Consider the following 18,279-nt stretch of genomic DNA (forward strand, 5'->3'; position numbering starts at 1 on the left):
GCTAAAATTACTACTTAACATCAGACTGAAATGAGAAGAGTATTTCTAGAAAATGTATTACAATGGAAGGGATATATTATTTTCAGGAAAAAAACTCTAATATAAGAAATTCATGCCCAAGTTAGTCTCCAATTCTTAACCCACAGAAACTGTAATAAGATATAATAAAATTTATTCTGTCTCTAAGTCATTCAGTTTTGTGGTGATCTCTCAAACAGCATTAGATGATGAATACAGTCTTGAAGCAGCAACAAAGCAGCCCATCACCTCATACCAGGGAACTGAGAGAGAAAATGCCCTGCTTGATGAGTACGGCAAGAGTGCTTCCTCAGGGAAGAGCTCCGTTCTGATTAGACAGTGAAGGGATCTTCAGAGAATAGACTGCGCATAAAGGCAATTTTGGTAATGAATGACCTAATTCAAGAACATTTTGGAATTGAGGAGAGGTAGAAGGCAAGGCAGAACAAAGGACGTATATACATTTGGTGAGAATCCTGGAAATCAGGAATGAATTGTGAGGCCGGGTTTCTGGTGAGGACTGACACGAATGGGGATCAAAGGCAGATGGGGTTAGGCCTGACCATGCCGAGAGACAGTGGTGAGGCTGGGAGTGTGTGGGGGGGGCAGGGAAGGGAATTCTCCAGGGAAACACAGAGCTCTGGGCTTGCCAAGGTGCACGGTGGTGAAGGGGAGACGCAGAGGGTTACAGAGGACTGGGGTTCCTCTGGATTTCAGATGATGCGGTATGGCAGCCGGCAGGGAAGCAGTCACACTCGGAGCACGCGGGGCAGTCACTGGAGAGACAGGGGCTGAAAGACGGCAAGCATGTTCCTCACTCGTGCTGGTGAATGTGATGAGGGCGGAAGAGGGTCACTGTCTTCTTTAGGGCTCATCAAACTTTTCTTTGCCCCCACAATGAAGGCCTACAGAAGGCCACCCTTACCGTACGCTTAAGTAAGTTCCCCCTCCAAACCTATCTGACAGTGTGAAGGACAGCAGACGGGCAGTCTCATTCCAAGCACGTGGCTCCCCAAACCTCCAGCCAAAACACCTCTGAACTTGTCACGCAGTTTACAGGAATGGCCAGCCTTGGTTCAGGGTTATATGACACCACAGGAGAGACTCACTCCTCTGGACACCCAGCGGTTGTGTAATCACCTTGAGGTTTTCTGAATCTGTATCACAGTTTGTTCTGTGATTGAGGTCAGAGTAGCCTCACAGCTTTGTTCATTTCCTAACAGAGCAAGAGCAAAAAGCTGACATGGAGGAGGGACACCCTCAAAGTCAAACAAAGCCTTTCATATACAGATTCACTATTATCTTTGGAATCTGTTTCATCAGCTTCATTCTGACTGCAGTGAAGAATGAGGCTCCCTTCTATGTCTTGAATACAACTCACAGTGTTCACCATTTCTATTGTTATGTCTTGGTTTCCTATTTAACTGTGTTCATATACTTATAATCCAGTCTAGTCAAACTGGGCATTAAACTTCCTTATCAGTGAACAGCTGACTCATTGGAAAAGTCCCTGATGCTGGGAAAGACTGAGGGCAGAAAGAGAAGAGAGTGTCAGAGAATGAGATGGCTGGATGGCATCACTGATGCAATGAACATGAGCTTGGGTAAACTTACAGGACAGAGGCCTGTATGCTGCAGTTCACGGGGTGGCAAGGAGTTGGACATGACTGGGCAACAGAACAAACAAACAAATCAGTGAAATCAAGTTGCTTTCCTTGAGGATCACTTTCATGCTATCTTTAATTTTGGAGGGGATGAAGTTTCTTGTTTTTTCTTTCTATTCCATTTCTTAGTCTTTTCTAGCTTTAGAAATGCATTAATCTTATCGTCTAGATATTCTACTAGTTCTTCCTTTTTGTGTTAATAATATTATCATCCAGCTAGTGACACAAGTTTGAATTATAGAACCATTTTTTTATTATTATTCTCTCTTTTAATCCCCAAGTTCTTATATACTCATTCTCTTAATTATATCTCCTTTTCATTTTCAATCTTCATTAGCTCTTAACTGGGTAACTGCAATACCTACTAGCAAATTCTCTTTCCCTTTCTTTCTGTCCTTCCCCTACATTAAGAGTAACAGTATCTTTCTGAAATCTATACATCGACACATGCCACTCAAACGGCCCTTGTTTCCACCACCACCAGCATCTATGAGACCAAACCCAATGCGTATTTTTCTTACTGCAGATTTTCAGATTTTCCTGATGTTCCTTCCTTAAAACATTCTCTTCACTTGGCTTCTATGATCTCATTCTCTCTTATCTGTGGCCTCATACTCTTCATAGCCCCTTGGCACCTTATTATTTTCTATTAAATGTTCCTAATGGTTAATCCTCCTACTCTCCATGCCCCTTTTATGCTTTCTTTGACTAAAGGCTCAAAAACTCACATGCCTTCAGCTGGTAAACAAATGAATGAAATGGCTAGGTAGAATACAACAGGTACTAAAATTTTTGTATGGTATGATAAAAAGTATCACATTTGCCTGGTCTTAACTGCTTTTTAAAGTAAAATTTGGTCTGTCAAAATTGCCTAAAATTAGTCTGAATCTATCTATACTCTTCCCCGAGGCAATTTTGTCCATATCTCTCTCAATACATGCTGATCATTCCTGTTATTACTTTCCCAGGGCTGCCGTAACAAATGACAACACACTGGGTGGCTGACAAAAGAAATGTGTTCTCTCACAGTTCTGGAAACTAGAGGTCTGAAATCAAGGTATCACTTGGGGCATGCTCACTGTGAATGCTCTTGCAAAGAATCTCTCCTTGCCTCTTCCTAGCTTCTGGTGGTTGCTGGCAACCCTTGCCTCACTCATTTCTGGGCAATTACATGTACTCCTTTAAATTTAATTCCCACGTTATCTCCAGGAGATAAGACATTTTAAAGTTTTCTGCTGAATATTTCTAAGACTAAAAATATGCAAAAATAAACTCACTTCCTAAGCCTACAAATCTGTTCTTCCCCAATAATAATATGTCATTATGTAATCATGCTATCATCAACTCAACGGACATGAGTTTGAGCAAACTCTGGGAGATAGTGAAAGACAAGGAAGCCTGGTGTGCCATAGTCCATGGGGCGTAAAGAGTCAGACACGACTGAGCGACTCAACAACCATCACGATATAACCTAAAACCTTGCCATCATCTTTAGCCTTCACGGCCACCCTCATCACCACTCCACCCTGTTTCCCTACCATTGGTAACCATGTCAGTTGGTTTTATCTCTGAAAAGTCCTAGTGACTTGTTGTCACCTCCTATTTTTCAGAAATATAAACGAATGAATGCAATTATTTGGCAACAAACACTCAAAAATAGTTTTATGGAACTAAGTATACTTTGCCTTCCACTGAATAACATTCTGAGGCTTCAGTATATCGTCAAAGGCTCTCATAATCTGGCTCGGATTTGTTTTTTCATTTTTCTAAATGAAAACTGGATGTCACCTTTTTTAGAAAGCTTTCCTTTATCCCGGGGTTATGAAAAATTACTCTCTCTTCTAGTCTTAATAGCATTTGGTTTATACATCCATCACTCATTACTTCTTTTATTCATTTTATCAATAATTCATATCTGTAGTTGATTAAGATATATAGATCATGAATACATCACTCTCAGATATGCATGAAAGTTCTATGTAATTGTTTCTGAATTCCCCACTGTATCATGAGCTCCCAAAGGGGAAAGACAGACTCTCACTTATCTTATACCCTCTAGTGCCTATTACAGAACTTTGTTGCACTAAATCAACAGAATTACATAGATGAATCAAGATTATCTGCATGCCCTCACTGAAAATACATGCTCTTAAGGTTTCTTTAGACTTAAATGAAATTTGACATATAATTTTATCCAGAAAAAAATAAACAGGCATTATGCTGTTAGAGACATAAATTTTTGTCCCCTAAATTAATAATCTCAACTTACATTATAAACTGATTTTTGAAAGATTTTGCTTTGCTCTTCACATATCTTGTCCTCTTCTCCCTGTTTAGTTGTTCTCCTGTTTATAACCTGACATTATGTATCCACTTACTTATTTTTCTATTGCCTGATACCTTCTTTCAAAAAATTAATTTATTTTTGGCTGTGCTGGGTCTTCATTGTCTTTGGGTGGGATTCCTCCAGTTGCAGGGAGCGGGGGGCTCCTCTTCCTTGGGGTGCACAGGCTTCTCATTGCAGCGGTTCCTCATTGCAGAGCACAGGCTCTCGGGCATGTGGGCTTCAGTAGTTGAGACACACGCTCAGCGTTGCGGTCTGTGTGCCCTAGGACATGCGGGCTTCAGTGGTTGTGGTGCACAGCTTTTCCTGCCCCATGCATGTGGAATCTTCCTGGACCAAGGAAGGAACCCATGTCTCCTGCACTGGCAGGCAGATTCCTATCCACTGCTCTATGAGGGAAGACTCTGATGCCTTCTTATCAGAATGTAAACTTAATGAGGGCAGGGGCTTTGTTTTGTTTAATCTTATATCATTGGTCCCTAAAACAGTAACTAGCATGTATCAGGCCACCCAATAAATGTTTCTTATATCAAAGGAAAAAACCCAACAAAATCTTTATGAATAAACTAACTAAAATGGGCAAGATTAACAAAAATATCTGAAACCACCACCAAATAAATGAAAAGATAATTTGTTACAACAGGAAAAACATATCAAAGACATAATTTATCCCCACAATAATCTATAAATTCACTGTATGTCAATAAAAATCCCAACAGCTTTTTTAAAATGGATTTTAACAATCTGATTCTAAAACTCATTTGACACACAAATCATCAAAATCAGCTTTTACTTTGAACCTGGCCAACAATGTATATTATGATCTAAACATTAGGAAGGAAATGAGATAATCTAAAAATCATTCTTTCTAAACACAAAACATTTTACAACTTTTCTATGAATTTGCACTATAAATCACATAAACTTTAATCCCAAATGACTGACTCAAGCAAACTTTTCTACCTAAGCCTTATTAAATCGTTGATGTGATCAGAATTGCAATTTTCCTCTTTCCAGGATCTCTGGATAAGTAAAATATTCCATTATCAAATTTTAAAATAGTTCCACTGTTAATATTAAATAAGCATTTTTATATTAATCATTTTCTTCTCTGAAAGATGGTGTATCCTTTCCCCAGCCACACAGGAAATATTAGAAAGAACTGTAGCAAAACATGAAACAAAGCCTTATTGCTTGACTTCTGTATCCAGTACTGTTCACCCAAATGTGCACGGAATATCCTGGCTTCCATTACTGAGTTCAGACAACAAATGAGATGCAGTCAGTAAGCCTTTCCTGACAGAAATCTCTTTGAGGAAACCCACTCAATAACCCTGTATCTGGTTTTTAAAAAATATAAAACTGCATTTGTATGTCTTATACCGAACAATGAAATAAAATGGTCACTCTTTTAAAAGTAAATAAATAAAACTCATTTGAAAGAGAAAAATGCATGAGTTAAGAAAATTTTGAAAACTAAGAACTTTGAAGGACTTGCTCTACCAAATTTCAAAGGTTCAAATAAACTACAGAAATTAAAACAGTATAGTTTTATTATAGGAACCAACAGACTAAAAGAAAAGATAACCTAACAATGCACTATCTGAGAAAGGTGTCATTTCATATCAATGCGCAAAAGCAAGGATTATTCAATAAATAGAATTTAGAAAAAATAGAACCATTTTGCAAATCATAAACAAAAATAAACCCAGATAGATTGTGAAAGTGAAAGAAAGTGAAAGTTAAGTCACTCAGTTGTGTCCAACTCTTTGTGACCGTATGGACTGTAGCCCACCAGGCTCCTTTGTCCATGGAATTCTCCAGCCAAGACTACTGGAGGGTTGCCATTTCCTTCTCCAGGGCACCTTCCCGACCCAGGGATTGAATCCAGGTCTCCCGCATTATAGGCAGACTCTTTACTGACGGAGCCACCAGGGAAGATAGACTATGGAACCGGATAAATCAAAATTTATAGTTAGAGGAGAAAATTATAAAACATATGTCACCAATACAGGAAAAGTGAAATAGAATGCGGTACATTGATTCCAAGGAATACTTTGTCTTTATTAAACAAATTTAGTAAATCTATATATGTTAACAATGAAAGTGAAAGTCACTCAGTCATGTCTGACTCTTTGTGACCCCATGGACTATACAGTCCATAGAATTCTCCAGGCCACAATACTGGAGTGGGTAACCTTTCCCTTCTCCACAGGGATCTTCCCAACCAGAGATCGAACCCAAGTCACCCACATTGCAGGTGGATTCTTTAACAGCTGAGCCACAAGGGAAGCCCAAAATACACTGCTAAGTAAAAGAACAATATTGTACTGCTCTTTCTTATTAGATCACTTCACAGGTCCTCCTAGTTTTCCCAAATTCCTTTTGGAAAGTACTTTGAACTTTAAAGAATGTTTCTAGGTTTAATCCCTGTATTTTTTTTTTAAGATCTCTACTCCCTAAGTGATATCACTCAAACTTACTATCTGTATGTTAGTAATTCAGAGATTTATCTTAAACCCAGATTTGTCCTCAGAAACCCAGAATTATCTATCCAACTGATAATATAACCTCCACACTTGTATTTTTAAAACAAACGTCAAACTCAATTGTTCAAAACTGAACAACTTTCTTCTCAATTCTACTCTTTCAGCAGTCATATTCAGGTCACTAATTAACTCCATTTTCCCATTGTTTCAGACCAAAAACCTTTGAGTTACACTTGATGTTTTTCTTATGACATTCAAAACATTATCTAAGGGTAAAAGGTATATTAAAACTATACTGAACTGCTAAGACTTCTGAAGTATTCATATCTTACCAGTTGATTGAATAGAAAACAGAAAGAGAAATTAAGGAAACAATACCATTCTCCATTGCAACAAAAAGAATAAAATACTTAGGAGTATATCTACCTAAAGAAACAAAAGACCTATACATAGGAAACTATAAAACACTGATGAAAGAAATCAAAGAGGACACAAACAGATGGAGAAACATACCATGTTCATGGATTGGAAGAATCAATATTGTCAAAATGACTATACTACCCAAAGCAATCTATAGATTCAATGCAATCCCTATCAAGCTACCAACGGTATTTTTCACAGAACTAGAACAAATAATTTCACAATTTGTATGGAAATACAAAAAACCTCGAATAGCCAAAGTAATCTTGAGAAAGAAGAATGGAACTGGAGGAATCAACCTGCCTGACTTCAGGCTCTACTACAAAGCCACAGTCATCAAGACAGTATGGTACTGGCACAAAGACAGAAATATAGACCAATGGAACAGAATAGAAAGCCCAGAGATAAATCCATGAACCTACGGACACCTTATCTTCGACAAAGGAGGCAAGAATATACAATGGAAAAAAGACAACCTCTTTAACAAGTGGTGCTGGAAAAACTGGTCAACCACTTGAAAAAGAATGAAACTAGAACACTTTCTAACACCATACACAAAAATAAACTCAAAATGAATTAAAGATCTAAATGTAAGACCAGAAACTATAAAACTCCTAGAGGAGAACATAGGCAAAACACTCTCTGATATAAATCACAGCAGGATCCTCTATGACCCACCTCCCAGCATATTGGAAATAAAAGCAAAAACACACAAATAGGACCTAATTAAACTTAAAAGCTTTTGCACAACAAAGCAAACTATAAACAAGGTGAAAAGACAGCCCTCAGATTGGGAGAAAATAATAGCAAACGAAGCAACAGACAAAGGATTAATCTCAAAAATATACAAGCAATTCCTGCAGCTCAATTCCAGAAAAATAAATGACCCAATAAAAAAATGGGCCAAAGAACTAAACAGACATTTCTCCAAAGAAGACATACAGATGGCTAACAAACACAAGAAAAGACGCTCAACATCACTCATTATCAGAGAAATGCAAATCAAAACTACAATGAGGTACCATTACACACCAGTCAGGATGGCTGCTATCCAAAAGTCTACAAGCAATAAATGCTGGAGAGGGTGTGGAGAAAAGGAAACCCTCTTACACTGTTGGTGGGAATGCAAACTAGTACAGCCGCTATGGAAAACAGTGTGGAGATTTCTTAAAAAACTGGAAATAGAACTGCCATATGACCCAGCAATCCCTCTTCTGGGCATACACACTGAGGAAACCAGATCTGAAAGAGACACGTGCACCCCAGTGTTCATCGCAGCACTGTTTATAATAGCCAGGACATGGAAGCAACCTAGATGCCCATCAGCAGACGAGTGGATAAGGAAGCTGTGGTACATATACACCATGGAATATTACTCAGCCATTAAAAAGAATTCATTTGAATCAGTTCTAATGAGATGGATGAAACTGGAGCCCATTACACAGAGTGAAGTAAGCCAGAAAGATAAAGACCAATACAGTATACTAACACATATATATGGAATTTAGAAAGATGGTGACGATAACCCTATATGCAAAACAGAAAAAGAGACACAGATGTACAGAACAGACTTTTGGACTCTGTGAGAGAAGGCAAGGGTGGGATGTTTAGAGAGAATAGCATCAAAACATGTATATTATCAAGGGTGAAACAGATCACCAGCCCAGGTTGGATGCATGAGACAAGTGCTCGGGGCTGGTGCACTGGGAAGACCCAGAGGGATTGGGTGGAGAGGGAGGTGGGAGGGGGGATCGGGATGGGGAATACATGTAAATCCATGGCTGATTGATTCATGTCAATGTATGGCAAGCGCCACTACAATATTGTAAAATAATTAGCCTCCAACTAATAAAAATCAATGGAAAAAACAAACAAAACAAAACTAAAAGAATAAATACAATTAAATTATATAAATCAGACCCATACTGTTGTGAAATAAAATTCACATTTTATGGCAAGGCAAGACAAATTTAAACATAAAAAGTTCTTCTCTGCCCTTTGGCCAGATCTCTCCCCACACTGTGCATTGCGTATGTACACTATGCATCAACCAAATCTTCCCCATCAGCAGGAATACCTGCTCAATCATAAAGAACAACATTCTCCCAGCACTGAAAACACAACTCCTTAAATGATTACATTTCTTCTTGATCTTGAAAGGGGCCAAAATGATGCTTAGATCTGGACTGTGTAAACTGTCAATAATATGCCATTTAATGTATAGCCCTGTGTTCCAAAAAACTTATGTAACTGTGCCTTGACTTCTAATGGGTGGAGCAGTTCTCAGAGTTTTCTAAGATGCTGTTCCCTGGTTATAATCTTTAGTTTGGCTCAAATAAAGTTTTCCATCTCTTAGATGGACTAATTTTCATCAACAATTTGCAGTTAAAGGATAAATTCAAAACAGTACAATCAGATGAGGCATAACTAGATAACTTAAAAGTGGATAAATTCTAAAAATTGATCTACTCTTTAAAAATGCTTAGGATAAATATGGGTAGAAACATTTGGTAACTTAAAATATAAATCTTATGTGTAGCTCTTATTAAGTTTCAAATTGCAAAGGAAGTACAGAAAAAGATCCTATTAGGTTGGTACAAACGTAATTGCAGGTTCGGACTGTGAATTTTAAATCATTATAACTAGGCTTAAACACATCTTTATTAATCAAAATAGGAACCACTACAATCAATACATTTTTGCCAATGAAAAATAAATTTGTTTATCCTGTAGCATAAAAATCTGTGCTTCAGGATTTGATGGACTCTTGGAAAGCATCTTCTGCCTCTTGCTGGTTGTGGAAGCATTTTCCCTGTAAAAAGTCACTGAGATGCTTGAAGAAGTGGTAGTCAGTTGGCAAGAGGACAGGTGAATACGGCAGATGAGGCAAAACTTCATAGCCCAATTTGTTCAACTTTTGAAGCACTGGTTGTACAATGTGTGGTCAGGCATTGTTGTGGAGAATTGAGCCCATTCTGCTGACCAATACTAGCTGCAGGCATTGCAGTTTTCAGTGCATCGCACCGATTTACTAAGTACACTTCTCAGATGTAATTGTTTTTCTAAGATTCAGCTGTAATGGATCAGATGGGCAGCAGACCATCCAACAGTGACCATGACCTTTCCCCCCCCATGTACTTTTAATACCAAATTAATAGGTATTAATTAATGTATTAAGTAACATATTAATGACATTTTACACTATGTGTCCATTAAGATATTCTATACATAGGTTGAATCATATGAAACTGCTATCATTGCTGGGTTTTGTAGGTGAAAAATGGTTGAACACCAGCAATTTCATTGAGTTCAACCTGATCACTCCTTAACTTAAATATTGTTGTTATTGTTGAGTTGCCAAGTTGTGTCTGACTCTTTTGCGACCCCATGGACTATAGCCCATCAGGCTCCTCTGTGCATGGGATTTCCCAGGCAAGAATACCGGAGTAGGCTGCCATTTCCTTCTCCAACCATGGCCTTTTTTGGTGCAAGCTTGGATTGGGGAAGTGCTCTGGAGCTTCTTCTCAGTCCAACCACGGAGCTGGTTGTCGCCAGTTGTTGTATAAAATCCACGTTTCGTCACACACTGCAATCCAATTGAGAAATGGTTTGTTGTGTAGAATTAAGAGACATGGCACTTCACAACTGTGACTACTTCTGATTTTCAGTCAGTTCGTGAGGTACCCACTTACCAAGCTTTTTCACCTTTCCAATTTGCTCCAGATGCTGAATGACCATAGAATGGTCAACACTGAGTTCTTCAGCAACTTCTCACACAGTTATAAGAGGATCAGCTTTGACAATGGCTCTCGAATGGTCACTGTCAGCTTCAGATGGCTGACCACTATGCTCCTCATCGTCAAGGCTCTCGTCTCCTTTGGAAAACTTCTTGAACTATCACTGCACTGTATATTCATTAGCAGTTTCTGGGCCCAAATGTGTTGATTTTATGAGTTGTCTCTGCTGCTTTATGATCCATTTTGAACTTGGATTAAAAAATCACTTGAATTTGCTTTTTGTCTAATATAATTTCTATAGTCTAAAATAAACATAAAATAAACAGCAAATAATGTCATTAGAAAAAAAATAAAGAAATGCATATTAAAATGATGAATAACATAGCCACATTTATTTAAAAATGTATTCCAATATCAAAAGGAAAAGTTCAACAATGCAAAACCGCACCTAGTTTTGCACCAACCTAATAGAATTCAAGACATTTGAAGAAAGTCACAGCAGAACAGATATTCACATTAATTAATTATCAAATCTATACTATGAATTGAGGCTCTACTGTGTCTTCTACTTCTGCCTTCACCAAAAGAATCTCCAGTTTAAGTCACTGAGATATATATCCCATGTATGGTCTTTTGCTTCAGAGAATACTCTAATGAGAGTGGCTGATTAGTCAATGGTAAAAGGGTAATTTATCATTTCTCATTTGTTTCTCTCTAGACTACACCAGGTTAGCCCTATTTACATCATCTTTTTTTCTGTTTCTCATCTCCACTTATCGGAGAAGGCAATGGCACCGCACTCCAGTACTCTTGCCTGGAAAATCCCATGGATGGAGGGGCCTGGTGGGCTGCAGTCCATGGGGTTGCAAAGAGTCAGACATGACTGAGCGACTTCACTTTCACTTTTCACTCTCATGCATTGGAGAAGGAAATGGCAACACACTCCAGTGTTCTTGCCTGGAGAATCCCAGGGGCGGGGGAGCCTGGTAGGCTGCCATCCCTGGGGCTGCACAGAGTCGGACACGACTGAAGTGACTTAGCAGCAGCAGCAGCATCTCCACTTGTAGCTCTATTGTATAATCAGTATACTAATATTTCACCTATCCTTTGGTTAAAAGTGTAGCTGAAAACATAATCTCACAGGAATATGTAAATTACAGTCCTAGTTTAAAATATATTGCTTTAACAGAGTCACATCTACATTCAAACACTGTTTCTTAATGAATCAGCCTAAATACCACTGCCTTGGTAGTTTTTTTTTAATTGGCCACACCACGTGGCATGTGGGATCTTAGTTCCCTGGGCAGGGATTGAGCCCGCCTCCTGTCTCCTGGAAGTGCAGAGTCTTAATCACTGCACTGCCGGGGAAGTCCTGCTTTGCTATTTTTATGCATGACTATAAGAACAGCAGTGTCTGAGTACTGATAGAAAACACTGCACTGGTCTGGCAAACACTGTGATAGCAGCTTCTCAATGGTGCATCTTACTGTGCATGATAGATTTCCTCTGTTCCTCTTCATATATTCTATATTCAAGACTCCAGTCTTGATAAAATAGTTTATATTGAGCACATATGGAATATCTGAAACATTAAGACAATGAGACAATCTTTATATGAATATCGTGAATCACATTGTAAACTTCATTCCTAGGAAAATTTTGCTCATTGTGCCAGACTGATGATGAAAGAAATTTAGACAATGTGTTTATAATTTATTTATCATATGAAAAAAAGAAATGTGCAAATACAATATTTATAGCAAAATATTTTTCAACATCATTTGCTATATAGACTACAAATCCAAATTTGTATATAAAACTGGTAGAAGGTAAACTAGTTTTTTTTAAAGCCTGTTTTGTATTAGTTTGATTGTAAACTTTCTGATAAGAATTTCTCTTAACTTTGATTTCATATTACCTTATGGTTTGAAGCATATATTTCTCTTTAGTACTTCTTTTAAGTAAATATATACTAATTTTCAATTTTAGATTTAATGAAATTCTTTTACTTATCATGAGCACAGTGAAAACTTGTTTTTTTGCTAAATAAATATAATCTGCATGAGCTTCTAAAACCACTTTCTATTAGTCATGAAAAACAATGAAGTGCAAATTAAAGAAAGGTGAATATATATTAAAACTCCATGTCTAACTACTTGTAGGCAGCAAGAAGATTCCCTATGGCAAAAGTAATCAGAGCCAACACTCTAGAAAATGTACAACTGACTGAAGATCAGATACAGCTGTCTGTGTGAGGTAATTATGCACAGACTGCCAAGTACATCTAGAAATCTCTGCATTCACTCTATGTTAATTGGCAAGAATTTCCCTTAGACTTAAGCCCAGCTGAACAATGAGAAGTAATGTGATGTTGTAAGTAAAGGTTATAAACACCTGAATCTACAGAGTTGACAGTGGGGTCTACTTATCCACTCTTAAGATTACAAGATCAATACCTTCTTCAAGCCAAGCTATCTCTTGATGGCTACCGATTTTAAACAAATTTAATAAACTGTTAATATTGATAGCTAAGAAAATGAAAATTTAAATAAGCATTTAACTAGGAATTTATTGTTAGATAACTTTTACTTAACATAAAGCTTTTGGAAAATTTAAGGCTGTTATTACAATGACATAGATTTAAGAGTATGATTTGCAAAAGCTCTACATTACCCTTCAAATGCAGAATCATAGTAGGAAACTAGAGTATTTGTTTATGCAAACCCTATATAATTAAGAAGAAAAGAAACCAGGGCTAACTCTAAATATTGTGATAAATACAGGTGAGGTTCAGTTTAAATAAAAGACATATTTTGGAAAGCTATATTCAAGTCATAAGATCATATTCTCAGAGTCATAAATGAGACCTTCATGATCATCTAATTTTTCTTTTTACTAATTTACAAATGATCCACAAAGGTAAACTTATTTATACAAGGCCACAGCTCTGCAGAGAATAGTAAAACTCTAGTCAATCAAAGACTCTCCTCCCTATGGGATATTTTTGGACTTCCTTGGGAATTTACATATTACGATCTCAGAGCATTCAAATCTAATACAGCACCTATTACATTGTCTTTTGTTATACGTGTGTCTTTTGTTATATGTCTTCCCACTGGGTTGTCAATTTCTGGATACTGTCCTACCTAGGTATCTAGGAAAATAGGCAGTTGGTGGATACAGAGTTTCCTGAGTATCTCTTGTATCTTAGCATATCCTATGCTGAATATATTTTCTCTGATATTCTCAATGCTCAAGGTTGTTACTAAATCAGTTCTTATGCTCTAATAATTTCAGAGAGTCTTCATTTTAATTTCAGATTGATTTTAAAATTAGTCAGACTTGCTAAAAGAATTTCATGCCCCAATATCCAGACTCTGGATCAAACAGTAATGATGTATAAGAAAGGCTAAAAGAAAGTTAATTGAAATGAATTAATTTGAAATATTACCAATCATTTATAAATTACTTGTTTTTAAAACTTTATTTTTGGATGGTGAGAGAAGGGAAGGATTGGGATTTTGGAATTAGAAGATGCAAACTATTATACATAGGATAGATAAACAACAAGATCCTACTATGTAACACAAAGAACTATATTCAATATCCTATGATAAACCAAAATGGAAAAAACATGAAAAATAATGTATATATGTATTGGAGTAGGAAATGACAACCCACTCCAGTATTCTTGCCTGGGAAATTCCATAGACAGAGGAGCCTGGTGGGCTACAGTCTAAGGGGTAGCAAAGAGTTGGAAACCACTTAGCGACTAAACAAACAATATATAAGTGAATCACTTTGCTGCACAGCAGAAATAATTACATTATAAATAAACTATACTTCAATAAAATTATTTCTGAAAATCTCTTTTCTTCAAAGAATCATTTTGAAATATAATCAATTGCTTATAATTTGTTTTTTAATAATAACTTGTTTTTATTTTCTCAAATTTTATGCTAAAATTCTTTTAAAATTTTAAGTAATGAACATGTGATATAGTAGGAAGTTTAGAAATCTGAAAAATCTCTGTGAGATTCAGTTGAGAAACTGAAGTCTTTATATGAAAAGTTGGCCAGTGAAAAAGAAATAAACTAAGGCAGGCATAAATATTCCTTTATATTTGTCTAAATAAAGGAACTTATTCTTTTGACAAATATATATTCAGCATTTGTTGCATACCAGACACTGTTTGGGAGGCTTTACAGATAGACTGACTTGCTGCTTAAGTGAATAAATTCACTTACTTAAAACAAACAAACATATATTTACATTTATTTCAAACTGTGGGTCAAAGTCAGTGGTGCAGTGAGGTTGATCCAGAGAGAGCTGACTCTGTCATCTCTTCCCAGCCAAGCATTCAGTGCAACAGTGGTAGCTTGAAACTGGCCAATCTGGGTTATTTATACCATGGATACCAGGAAACGTGACATATTAGAGCTTTTATACAGGGTCAGAGCAAATCATTTAAACATTTACTGTCACACCACTGGCTACAACCCACTAATGGGTCATGAAATTTAGTGCTCGTGATCAGTATTTCTAAAAAATTTAATAGAAATAGAATAAAAATATGAGCACACATTTGTGTGTTGTGAGATCTAGTACCTTTCAAAGAACAAATATATTAAAACCTGATCAGAAACTCCTGCTGCATGTGCTCCAATTTTCCACTAAGCCCCTTTGATGACAGATGTCAGCTCACATCTGACTGGCGTTTGCCTTTTGAATAGGAATGTAAGCAGCTAATTAACTCCTTCGGGGTGAATGCTTCTACTGCACTAGTTGTCCTAGCCTTGATCGCACGATTTCTGGTTTCCCCACTGTTTCACTGGAAGGGTACCAGAGAATCTCATAGTTGAAAATTCACAGGTCCTGACAGCTTCTGCTTTTGGTCATGTTACTGTTTTGCTCAAAATTTTCATTTCTGAAATGGACTTTCATATGAGGCCCTCTTGGACTGACCTCTGCCTTTCTTTTCCACCTTATATCACTCTTCTGTACTTCATAAGAATCAAGCTACCACCTAGAATATTTATTCATCTCCAATGAGTGACCTGCCATGCCTTAACTCACCTTGTTCCTAACGCTTGCAATGCCTCTCTCAACATTTTTGTCTACCTAAATCCTACCCTACAAAGCTCAATTCAAAAGTTACTATTAATATCTTTGCAAAGCTCTTCCTGATTTCCTAACAGGAAATCCTTTCCACCTTCTAGCTGGAATAGCTCTTTTAATACTTATCATATTCTCTTTTTTTCCCTTACCTCTAAGAAATCATTTATAAATTGTATATATTCACATATAATCTGTCACATAAAATTTGTTATCCTTTGTTGTTGCTATTATTGTTGACTTGCTATATATTTATAGTGCATAACAACTAGTCTTAAGGTAAAATTTCACCAAAGAAGAAGCATTCAGAACAAGACCTTAGATCCACCTGTACTGGATAGGATCTCAGAACACAAATCTTTAAATAAGACAGAAATCTTTTCTCTCCTGTCACAGTACAGAACAAGGTAGTAGGTATAGAGTGTGTTATCCAGAGCCCAGAGGTCAGGCTACTCTGCTATGCTTAAAGAGTTAGCTACAAACTTCAGTATCAAGGTTATTGTTATTCCTTAGCCAGTAAGAAGACTGAGAAAAACAGAGGAGCAAGCAGCTTCCTTTTAAATAAATTGCACACATTATCTGACTACATCCTACTGGCTTGAATTTGTCACATGGGAGTCAGGGACTCTAGCTGGGTGACGTCTGCTCTACTAAAACTAAGAGGAGTTCTACTATTAAAAGAAAGAAGAGGACAACAGATGATTACACTCTGGTACATGCACATACTGTTCCATTATCCACACTCATCACTTTCACCCGCTGTGCCCAGATGATTACACTCTGGTACATGCACATACTGTTCCATTATCCACACTCATCACTTTCACCCGCTGTGCCCTTACGCACCCTTATTCATGCAGTAATACTCACACATGATTGTCCCCCCCTACACACACTCTCACACACAGTGGCAGAGAATGCTAAATGCCTACAAATATCTAGTTTCTCCTTCTTTGTTACTCACAGAATCTTGATTTCATTTGGAGCTGTAAGATGCCCATCTAGAAGGTTACATTTCCCAGACTACCTAGACTTCTAGATATGAACAGTGGAGGAGCAGAACTTGTTGGATAGAATTACCAAGGAATTTCTTTAAAGGATGCTATCTCAGATGGGAAAAGTTCTTCCATCTTCATATTTCTTTCCATCTGAACTATAATGGCTGGAGCAGCAGCAACCATTGTGTGGCCACAGTGAAAGGCCAACAAAACTACAAAGACCTTGGCCCTCAAACCCTTGAACCATGTGAACCAATATCAGCTACTACCTTACAGATTTTCTGGAAAGTAAGACAAAAATAAATCCTATGTGATTATACTACAATAGTTCCATTTCCATGTATTTATAAAACCTGTCCAAATATGATCACTCATATATAAAGCAATCTTAAGTTATTAAACATGTGCAAAACTCTGTCCTGAAACTTGGCCTTCCTTAATTTTTTCCATAACGTAAACTGTACCATCACCTACCCAGTGGCTCTGAACAGAAACCTGATAAGAGTCCTTGAAAATCCCTTCTCCATTATTGCCACCTCCAAAGTAATCTTAAATGTTTCAATCTACTATATTTCTGCTACAGCCGCTCTAAATTTAGTCCTTATCCTTATGGCCTCAACTTCTGAGAGTACATCCTATGTGTGTGCCTCTGTGTGTGCCTAAGTACACGTTTTATCATTTGCACCCCACTCCTTGCAGAGCTTTGAAACCAAAGCTCAACTTTGCCACAGTACACAAATACCCACAGTAGCTTCAGCATTTCTGTTATCGTTGTAGACTCCTACTGTCTCCTGTATACTAACCTGATAAATACTATGCATCTTTCCAGTATTTCAACGCTTTAAGAAACAAAGTTTAATGATATTCAGTATTTTTAGTTGAATGTGGTGGGGGGCGGGGCAGGCAGGATACCTACCCAGACAGATTTTGTGAGAGTTTTTTGTTTGTTTGTTTGTTAAAGTTCTGAGCTTACATTCAGTAGATTTTAAACTGTAGAAATTCCAGGGGCCAGAATTTGGGAAGTATTCCACCACAAAGATTTGAATTTACCTCTGCATGGACTGACTGAAGACCGCTTTGCCTCATTCAAGGTCGTGGCTTAGGAAGAGCTCTTCAGGTCCAGCTGCTCCACCGAGGAGGTGGGCCCAATGTCAGTCTCTCTTTCCCAACGTGACCAGCATTTGCCTGAGGACAGCACTGTCTGCTATCTTATAACTCACAGTTCCCTGCTCTAGTTTCAACTCTTCTTCCTCTCTCTTTTGGTTTTGATTTTTCTTCATCCATGGAGATTTCCCTTATTTTTGTAGACTCAGCAATGCTTAAAGAAATACATGTTTTAATTTAGGCAGGACTAGCTGAACTACAGAAGGAAAGTTCCTCCGAAAAATCACACATGGCTGGAAATGGAAGTCTAACAAATGCTCTTTCGATAAAAGAAACCAAACTTTACTCCTTTACGTCCTCCAAAATTCTAGCATTAAATGCTCAAAGCAA

At 37.4% G+C, this 18,279-nt stretch overlaps 1 protein-coding gene and 1 long non-coding RNA gene across 5 annotated transcripts in view; one reads left to right on the forward strand and one right to left on the reverse strand.

The window, feature by feature from the left end:
* METTL25 (methyltransferase like 25) overlaps nucleotides 1-18,279 on the reverse strand; it is a 305,346-nt gene that overhangs the window by 248,708 nt on the left and 38,359 nt on the right. The gene's annotated exons all lie outside the window — the stretch shown is intronic.
* LOC122427532 overlaps nucleotides 1-18,279 on the forward strand; it is a 79,742-nt gene that overhangs the window by 57,499 nt on the left and 3,964 nt on the right. The window contains exon 2 of the long non-coding RNA XR_006265434.1: nucleotides 2,651-2,739. This is a non-coding gene — a long non-coding RNA (uncharacterized LOC122427532). The remainder of the gene's footprint in view (nucleotides 1-2,650; nucleotides 2,740-18,279) is intronic.

This window comes from Cervus canadensis, chromosome 25 (assembly GCF_019320065.1).
Source record: "Cervus canadensis isolate Bull #8, Minnesota chromosome 25, ASM1932006v1, whole genome shotgun sequence".
NCBI lineage: Eukaryota > Metazoa > Chordata > Mammalia > Artiodactyla > Cervidae > Cervus > Cervus canadensis.